The sequence below is a fragment of the Thunnus thynnus genome, chromosome 5 (assembly GCF_963924715.1).
Source record: "Thunnus thynnus chromosome 5, fThuThy2.1, whole genome shotgun sequence".
Lineage (NCBI taxonomy): Eukaryota > Metazoa > Chordata > Actinopteri > Scombriformes > Scombridae > Thunnus > Thunnus thynnus.
The window spans coordinates 18,195,479-18,206,191 of NC_089521.1; positions in this window are offsets into that span (position 1 = coordinate 18,195,479).

Here is a 10,713-nt window from a genome sequence, read left to right on the forward strand (position 1 = left end):
TGAATTCTTTGAAACCATCCTGCAGCACCAGCATCCAAGTCTGGATCAGGGTATTGTACAAGAACAGCTGCACGCTTTGTGAAGTATAATACTATATGATAAGGCAATATGACTGGCCAATAATCTTTAAAAGGCTATTACTTGCCACACAATGATAGAATACAATATCCAACCACTCTCTCTTTGTCTAATTGGGGATTTAGTCGGATTTAACATTCCTTGTAACTATCGTAAGCTTATCTTCTCCTCTGTGTTCACTGCCAAAAAAGTGATTTTTCTAAAAGTAATTATAAGGAATTTGTTAGATGAAAGTGTACAGAGGATTATATCAATCATGGGGCATTGTTCATAATGTATTAAAAGATGGAATCATGTCAAGATATTTTATCATTCACCATCAGTTAATCTCTAGTGTGACTCTATTGTGGCACATCATTATGCAAAGCTGCTTAACTTAGAAAAGTTGCATGACATTTCCCGCAAATAGATAGCTGTTATCTGGATAATGAAGTGTTATATGGTGTGAAAATGAACATTTCAATATGCCAGATGTGAACCACTTGTGTTTTATTATGCCCTACATTCTACAGTCCCAAAACTTGTTCAACACTCTTCATCTTTAATTACTGCAGAGCTAAATGGGTTGTGGTATACGTATACCATGAATACAACTTTAATTCATCTCATTTACTTAAAAACAGGGAACAGTGTCTCACAAATAATCACCGCAAATATTGTGAGTATTCATGAATACATAGGAGTGAATAATTAATCTCCTCCCTTATTGTTCAGATAAATTAAAAGTCTAGTGCAGCTTTCATTCTCAGGAGGACACGATTGCTGAACGTGTAAAAACTGACAGGATGTGGATGACAAGTATATGCTTGGGCATTCACAGTGAAACACTCGTTAGTGACCTGGAGCACATACGTAATGCTACAGTGAATGACAAGGTCATTAATCTCGGCAGATCCACCTCAAGGGCGTGTTATTTCCGAGTAACGCTATTAAACCAAAGCCTGCAGGAGATATCTCGCCTGTCACAGAGGCATTGCTTCAGAAATTCACTCTGGATGAAATTGAATCGCAGAATGTCTGGCTATCCAGGTGGACTAGTTACAAGGCAAAATGTTAGTTCACTGTACCCAAACATAACAGAAACAGAAGCAGTTGTAGTAGAAGTGATAATATTAAAATTTAATTTCTAAAGAAACTTTTATCAAGGTGTGATACAAAAACAGGGTGCCAAAAATAAAATAGAGCAGAACAAGATTGCTCTGCACAGCAGGAGCAGAGACACCAGTCATTTCTGCTGCACCGTAGGGAGCAAGAAACATTGAAAATATGGTATTATAGTAATCTCAGAGCGTCACTGGAACAGAGCCGTATCAACTATCACCAGGAAGGCCCGGCAGCACTTACTTACTCTGCATCATCGCACTCTAAATACAGACTACAGTGTGTCGTGTGGTGTGCAGAGATGATCATCAGACTCGAACTCCCCTCCCTCACAGATGTTTACGACTCCTGGGGCAGAAAGGGATAATGGTAAGATAATATCTGACCCTTCTCATCCCTGCCAGCCCCTCTTCCAAAAACTCCCCTCTCAGAGGAAAATCACACTGAGATCCCCCAGAACTAGGACCACCCACCACAGGCAATAGCCATCAGTAAAAGACTGTAAACATACTAACTCCACTTCACCCCACATCTCATCCAAATTCAACAATATACACACACACATATATATATATACATATATATATGTGTGTGTGTGTGTCTTTGTCTGTCCTGCACTGTGTTGATGTATATAGATTTTATTTTTTAATTGTTGTTTGTACATATATTTTAATACCTGTTAATACACACATAGTTTATATTTACATTGGTACTTATACTTCTGTTTATATTCTGCTTTTTGGCACACACATAGTTTTTATCATCATTTTTTATCATTTAATCATTTCATCAATATGCAAGCACATAGTCCACCACCACTACACAGAAACTTTGTAAATGACTGTCCCTCTCTTTCTTACACTGTTATGTTCACGTTTATTGCACTTTCTGTTGATATCTGGACCACACTGAATTCCTTCTACTTTCTACTTGGCAAATAAATCTGATTCTGATCATTGAAAAATGCAGAAAAGACCAGTCCGCTGTTTTGAATCTGTCCATAAAGCCTCCTGTGCGGACAGAGGAGTCTTTGCCTTTTTCCGTTTAATGCACTTGCAGAGTCTCTGCCCGTGGAAAAAGGCAGGAAACAGTGATCACAAGACATTTATTCTATTCTGTAGTTAATATAATGGGAATTTCAACAATGAAATCTCAATCCCCAGATCTAACATCTTGCGTTTCCTTTGATTCTGGGGATTCAGTATCTGCAGTGAATATAAATTTTCATCTGCACCACAGTTTGATTAAAGCCCAGGTTTCTTTGAACAAAGTTTGCAAATGTCTGAAGAGAGAGTGAAGGTTAATCTGCTCAGATGTTTTCTTCACAGTCAGATTCTGGCTGACTGTTGTACAGTGTTTGAGGTAGTACACTACAAAGTAAACAGAAAAACAAACTCTGTATTTAAAATAATTGAAATAACCCAAATACTATTAAAACAATGGCTACAGGTAATTTTGTTCATTTCTTTGCACTTATTTATGCCTATACTCCAAAAAGCATCTCAATTTGTGGAGAGAAAATAAAAGCTGACACTGAAAATGTGTACATCATGAGTATAAGAATAAGAATGTCTCAATAAATGTGATAAAAACAAGTGAACAAACGCATAGGACAAGAAAAACTCAGCCTAAGAACCTTTCACACACCAAGAGGATGTGCAGGATAGAGTTAACCGCTGTCATTTTTCAATTTATCCTTTTTTCTCCTTTCATTTTTAGTGTCTACTAATACTTTCATTATGTTCTTTCAACAAAAAATCTCACTGAATGTTTTACAGCAAATAGCAAAAAACCTACAAATGTCTAACAAGTTTGAGCTTGTTGTGTTGGCTTCCTTCAGGAAAATGTACATTTTAAACTACAAATACACAATAGTTATATTTTTCAGTAAATTATTTACATGACAGAGTTGGCAGACTCATCCTTTTCACTCATCCATGTTTGTGGTAACTTGAAGCATGAATATTCATTACTGAAGCCACATTCGGAAACTTCACTTATTGGCAATGCAGAATGGCAGCGATGCATTACTGGTTACTGTTTTCAATTTCACACTCCTCTGACCTGACATGCTCCTTCAGTGAGTACAACCTTCTGTTGATGGAGCACTTTGGAACTTTAATACTAGTGCTGATAAGTAACACCAGGGTTTCATTTAGGGAATTGAGGCAAATCTGTCTCAACTTGTCCTCTGAGTTGCAGCACTTGTGGTTCAGGCTGATAGTGAAGGTGAAGTGTTTTTTTAATATGGCCAAAGAGCTTCTAGTTTCTATATTCGGTTAATACAAATTGTTATAAACTGGATATTCAACAAGCAGACAAAAGCTCTGAAAAGAGATATAAAGGAGCCATCTGACTCATCCCACTGACCTGATGATGACCAGCGTGCTAACACGAATATGAAAAGAGCACTACAAAGCAGTAGAAAACACAAGTTCAAATGACCTCAATTCAAAGAAAAGCTTGGGCTCCACTTTTTTGATAGCTTACCACTGAAATGCAATACAAAGAAAAACATCAAAGGATGTCTGTGCCATCTAATATCATCAAACCCAAATTCAAATAGGGTTCAAATAGGATTTTGGAAAGAAACACAGACCACAAATTAAACATCTTCACACTATCCTCATTGTGTCATTTCTAGTTTTACCAGAGACGCATTGATATCTTTCAATTAAGTGAGTGAATTGATATAAAACATTTTTAAAAGCTACCGTTCAATATTTTAATACATTTTGTCAGTATTTAAAAATGTAATTTTCTGAGGTGGTTTTGCCGATTGAATGATGAGTATGTGCAGTTTCACTACTACGCTGTTTGTGCTTTTGACTCGTATATTAAAATGGACAGTCACCACCTCTGATGTGCCATGTTAGGCAAGCAAAACGTTCAGTAAAGTGCTGTATAATTCCTCTCTCTGCTCCTACGTTTGCCTACATCAGCCTTTCAGGGGGTGATTTGGGAGACGAATTGTGAAAATAAACCTCTGCTACAAGTCAAATTATATGTCAACATCTGCTGGAAAAAGCTACGTACAATAATGCACACTGAGAGTATCATTTAGAAGCTTTTTTAAAGCAGATTAAACTCAGTTGTCAACCCCCTCATTAATGATGGGCTGCTACATTCCACACTGAACTAAAAAACCTAAGCTATCTATGTCATTGTATAAATCAATCACTGACATAATCCATTAACCAATACATCAATCAGTGCATCAGTTTATCAGGACGTCAATCCATCCACCCATCACTCATTATCAGTTGTAACACATTTAGTACAATTCAGTTCAATTCACTGATCACAGAAAAAATAGAACAGAATGAAAGAGAAAAAAATAATTGTTTGCACAACAGAAGAAGACTGAGCCAATCAAAGCTGATTGTTGCCCAAAATCACTAACCCACAGAAAGACCTTCTGATCACTAATCACAGCGGAGTGGGGAGCTTTGAAGGTTTTGATCATATGAGGATGAGAAAATTTGAACGGATGAGGATGGTGGCATGACTGCTGCTGTGTTCCTGTGTTCCTTGCTGCATGAACATCACCACAGTTAACCATAAACAAAGTCCTCTTCTGATAAACTATATATAATCAGGGTTAAATTCCCTAATTTGTTTTATTAAAAACCAAAACATAGTAAGCCCTAATTCAGGCATATTAGGAAATTAAATATATTTAGGTGGGCTAACATGTTTTTTATCTTTCATGTTTTACTTGCATACCAAACTGAGTTGCATTACATGTCTATTATGTATTTGAATAAATCATTAAAATCACAAATACCAGAGCTATTAATAATATATATATATAATACTGGATCAAAACCACAAATTGGATGTTGACACAACTTAGGAAAAGTAAGTTTCATTCTGCCTTTTTCAGAATTACACTAATTAGACCAAAGATGGTCGTTTGTTTCGATGTTTGTTTGTTAATTCACATAGCAAATAAAATATGTCAGAAACAACTAATCAAATCCAAAACGGACCCGATGCAACTCTGGATCAATTCATTCATTCAGTGTCAATGCTTCATGCCACATTCACCATTATTTAGCCATCGTGAACAAAATCTCAATCACTGCTCATCAGATTGATGAATCTCACGTCTTAATTTTTTATAAGTGCACTGACTGATACAAATGAGCACCACATTATTTGTTTATTCATCCACGTCTCATGTGCAAATATCACAAATACCACCGATTAGATTTTATCTTCTTACAATCTGGCGGTGGTTTTTTCTAAATTACATTGATTGGTCCAAGAGTGTGCCACACAAAATATCACGAGACACCACTGAATGGATTTTGATTGAAGTTGGGAAAATATTGCATCTCAGGACTAAAATTACACTGACTGCCTCGGTATTGGCTACTATACCTCAAAACAACATAATATACATGTTACTGATTGTAAGGCTCGTCAGGCTGTCTTCATTATTTGCACAGAAGGACACATTTATTGTTGTCTTATATGTACTTGTTCAGTGATAATTGATAGAAATTAAGTTATTAAACACTGAAATAAAGTGAAAAACCATCGTGTCACAGCCAATGTCTTCACCTAAAACTTCACAAGACTGTGATCACACATGAATAGTTACACAATATCTGATTTATTTTTATCACAAGATGTATTACAAGGAGGAGATGAGTCATATGGGAACAATAACCCATCTGATTTTCTTGTTCACTTACCTTCTTGCACAATTTATGGACAGTGACGACTGATGAATTGGAAAGCAGTCAGAGATGTAGAGGTAAGCAATACTGATCACAATGCTGCTAACAATGAATTTAAATGAAGAATGACATTTGAGAGCAACAACAGGTTCTATTCAGAAGAGGTTTCATATTTCTTTATTCCTGGGAAATGTAGAAACGTATCTGAAAAAAGTTACATTTGAAAACCAAAGTGTCAAGAAAAATACAATTTTACCACTTAGAAATCATGTTGTTTTTCCATTTTGAAAACTATGTAATCAAAGAGTATAAGGTCAGGATTCAAGGCAATAAGGATAGCTGGATGTGAAATTAAACTTTGTGTCTACAAGGAAGATAAGTCAAGTTGGTTTACTGCTGTAATATCAACTCCAAAAAGACAAATAAAGACAGAAAGTACACACACATATTATTGTGTGCATGATAAAAAATGCCTCAGGACTCCTGTGGTGTCATATTACCATTATAATATTGTATTACTCTGTCTTCAAAATCCAATCAGTGGTGTCTGTAATATAAAATGAGACAGACAGACTAATTATAAGAGAGACTAAGCAGGGACACAGTTATTACACTTTAGACACAGAGGGACAGCTCATTCATCTGTTGTCAGTCTTGTAGCGGAAATATTACGCTGCAGGAATGCATTTTGTCACCAATTTAATTTTTGTGGGTAACATCAGAAGTTTATTCCACCTTGTCTTCCCCTGCCTGATTTATAATGGAATTTAGGTTTTTGGATAAATTGAGAAGCAGAGTGGCAAACAAAGGATTATTATATTCACACATCACTGATCAGTGAATCACCCCAAATGAACATTTTTATTATGTTCTTTTGACCACACAGACCACCGTGTCCCCAACAATATTGAACATTACTTTGCCTAATTCTACTATGATCGAAAAGCAAGGAGAAAAAAAGCTGCTAAGTAAGTAAAAATGTAAGATATTACGTCACTAATATTAAAACAAGCTCACTACAGTTTAAAATGCGTCATTGGACGACAGTCAAGTTTGAAAGTGTTGTCCACAGTTTCAGTGTGTAAATGAATCACTGACTGCAGTAAAGGACTGACAGACAGCCAGTTAACTGTAGTGTCTTTGTAACATACTCAGTCTCTTTTCTAAAGAAAGAAACAATCTGTTCTCTTCTCTCTCGTAGCCCCTTTCCACCGCAGGAACTCTTCCAGAAACCTCTTTAGGAACTCAGGAACTTTTATTGCATTTCAGTTGGAGAAACCAGCAACTAAACTTAGTTCTTGACCTGCACAAGGTCCCGACTCTATGGAGTGATACTCTATGGAAAGTCCAGGAACTATCAGGGTGGAGTTTGCTGTCCTGCTGGTTAGACAAACAAGCCTCATGGCTGCTACAACTTGTGAACAGCCTTTGTTCACACAGTAAGTAAGCATTGGTTGCCACTTGTATTAATATAAGGACTAGATAGTCTCGTAATCCTTACTGACATTAAAAACAAAGTAATGTACCCTTTTCAGCTAAAAAGTGCAAGATGGAGAGAGAGAGCATGGTGAGAAAGTGAACAAGAAATTATCCCCATATTTAGAGGATATGATGTTTCCTCTCTCTCTATGATGGCTGATGTGTGGTGCACCTGCCTTTTGATCAAAAGTGTTTAGGAGCATAAACCAACCCAATCGCCAGAACAAAACATTGTACGTTTCTGCAAACCACGGATACGGTAAATGTCTACGTTTCAGTGTTGTCCATTATCAGTTGAATAATGATGTTTTATGATGTGACAACCCTGTGGTTAAGGTCTGGTTGGGTTCAGGCACACAACCTTTTGGTTAGGGTTAGGGAAAGATCATGGTTTGGGTTAAAATAAAAAAATAAAATAAAAACAGCTGCAAATGTCCCGACATCTCACTAAAAACACCTGGTTTTGTCGGTTGAAACAGGAAGCGGGCATTGGTTTTGAGGTGGTCTCGAATTGTGCTCTCCACTGATTCCCAACAAACTTCCAACAAACTCAAAGTCAGCCCATATAGATCTCATGTGACCTACGTCACTTTAGAAATATTGATATGATACGTATTGTTGAAATGTTAATATGCTACGTATTATACGTGTTGAAACGTAGATATTCAGCATATCTGTGGTTTGCAGAAACATACAATGCCAACATTTTATTCTGGCTTGGCTGCATAAACTGACTCTTACTTTGGCTTTGCCTTGTCACGCCATCTTTCATCCTCATTTTTTTGTGTGTCATGTTATTCTGTATGCAAATCACTTCTTTGTTCTTCTTGTCTAGCTGTATGACTGAGCACAAATGCTTATTTCAATTTATTTATTTATTGTGATGTTTGATTCATTCTTTGTTTTTCTTTTGCTTGTTTGGCAGCAGTCACACTTTCCCCAAAGATAAAATCAAATGCAGGAAGTAAAGTGAAATGTGATCAAGAGTGGTGACTCATAACACATTTGTGGAAGCCTCTGTTAAATCAGTAGTGAAGTGCAGACTGCAGTCTGTCACAGTGGGATCCACAGACAATCTGGATATGTCTGGATACAAGATACTTTGTGAAGACTCAGAACATCTTGTTCCTTGCCCACAAATAACTCACCTCCTTACAAAGAGTTCATTCCAATTCTATTATTAAGTTTGACATGATGGCAATTTCATGCCATCTCCTCTGTACCCATTGTCATGTCTGTTGTGTGTTTATGATAAGGTGCACACTTTCCGTGGAGATCTGCATACACACACAAACAAAATGTTATTTGTGTCATAATATGGGAATAAGTGTATGATATTCCTCCCTAGAAAGTACAATACTACACACTTCAGCTCTTTTTAGGGCAAATTCTGAATTTAAAGGTGCAGTGTGTAGAATTTAGTGGCAACGGACATGGCAGAAATGGAATATAATATTCATAAGAATGTTTTAATTAGTGTATAATCACCTGAAAATAAGAATCGTTGTGTTTTCATTACCTTAGATTGAGCACTTTATATCTACATAGGGAGCAGGTCCTCTTCCATGGAGGCTGCCATGTTGCACCACCATGTTTCTACAGTAGCCCAGAACGGACAAGCCAAACACTAACTCTAGAGAGGGCCTTTCACATTTTTCATGAGTTTCACTGCCACCGTAGGTTGTCCTACACACTTGGAGGGGGGGGGGGGGTATTCATTTGATTGCAATCTGCAACCTTACCACTAGATGCCACTAAATCCTACACACTGATCCTTTAAGTATGAACCAAAAACAAGAATTCAAACATAAATGTATGTATGCAAATGTTGTAATTATTTTCTTTGACATATTTTACATTTAAATCTATTTGTATTCATAGGTTTATATCTGAAACATAGACCTCAACCATCCTATCAGTATAGTCTGATAGAGTCTGAAACCCAACATCTTCTGGTAATATTAAACATTTCTTAAAGATGCAGAAATATTTTGAAATTCTGATATTATGTTCATTGTTGTACCGCCAATGACAAATTTGAATAAAGGCTATACACTCCCATTGTGCAATCAGTGCAAAATCTCAGTGCATATATTTGCATATATACATGGAAATTATGCTGCTAAGCGTGGACGTAGCAACACAGATGTACTTTTCTCTGTGGGTGGATTGTCTAGATATTTCTAATATTTATGACAGTGCCCAGGTTCTGTACTTATGTGTCTGTAAAGCCTCAATACAGTCTGAGTCGCTACCTGGGTTACATATGCTGTGACATGACATGGAAAAATCTTTTCACGTAATTGGATTTTTTTTTTGCCAATAAATTAGACACAGTTCACAAATGCATTGAAATGAGGATACAATTAAACGTGTCCTATGAATTCAATGATTCATTGCAGTTGATTATGAGAAATTTCTTTAGCAGCATTAAATAGTGCCATTAATTGTGTAAAGGAACATTTTACACTTAATCATTGTAAATATCCATGATGGCATATTGCTGTTGATAATGACCACAGCACACACTGGTCCTGTATGAAAATGTCTGAGTGTGACATCTCTGAACCACCTCTGAGCCATTTTTGTGGTGATGAAGTCATGAAGGTGATGAAATGACCTCGATTTTACTGAAGTTGAGCTTTGTCTTTAAAACCAATTGGCATATACAGTAAAAAAGAAAAGATGTTGAAAACAAGCATTAAGCAAACAGTGAAACGCCATCTATTAAGAAATAGTTCACAGGGAGTCCAAATGACAAGTGTGTCATAATTGCTTTCAGGCATGTTTGCATTTATAATAACCTTGGACTATTATGATTGCATGCAATAATTTTGTGGGTACATTTTTAATGTACGTACCCATTAATGCTGTCATGTTTCAGATGAACTCTTGCATACAACTTTTAAGAATACTGTATAATTATTATAATATGATGGAGTCAGTGGTTTGTCATGAAATAAACCCTTCTTGTCCTGGCTCTCAAAGTCACTTAGTCATCAGTAGACGTCACAACACTCAATTGAAGATATAAACTGGTTATCATACTAATGCTAAAATTACATTTAACATGTGATACATGACAGAAGTTGTTGGTGAATATTATAAACAGGTTTATGGGAAATCAGGGAACATTAATTAATGATGTTTTAATAATTGATTCACAAGCATGAGAAGCAGGAGGCTAATTCACAGTAAAAGTGATGATATTTATATAAAAAAAAAAGATGTTATTGGATTTAAAATTATAATTACAGAGTAATATGTGTTTCTTGATGTTAATTTTAGCCTAGTAATTATTGGCTGGACAGCCACCTTTTTAAATTATGTTTTCAAGAGTGTTCATTTCTTTCCAACTGTACTACAT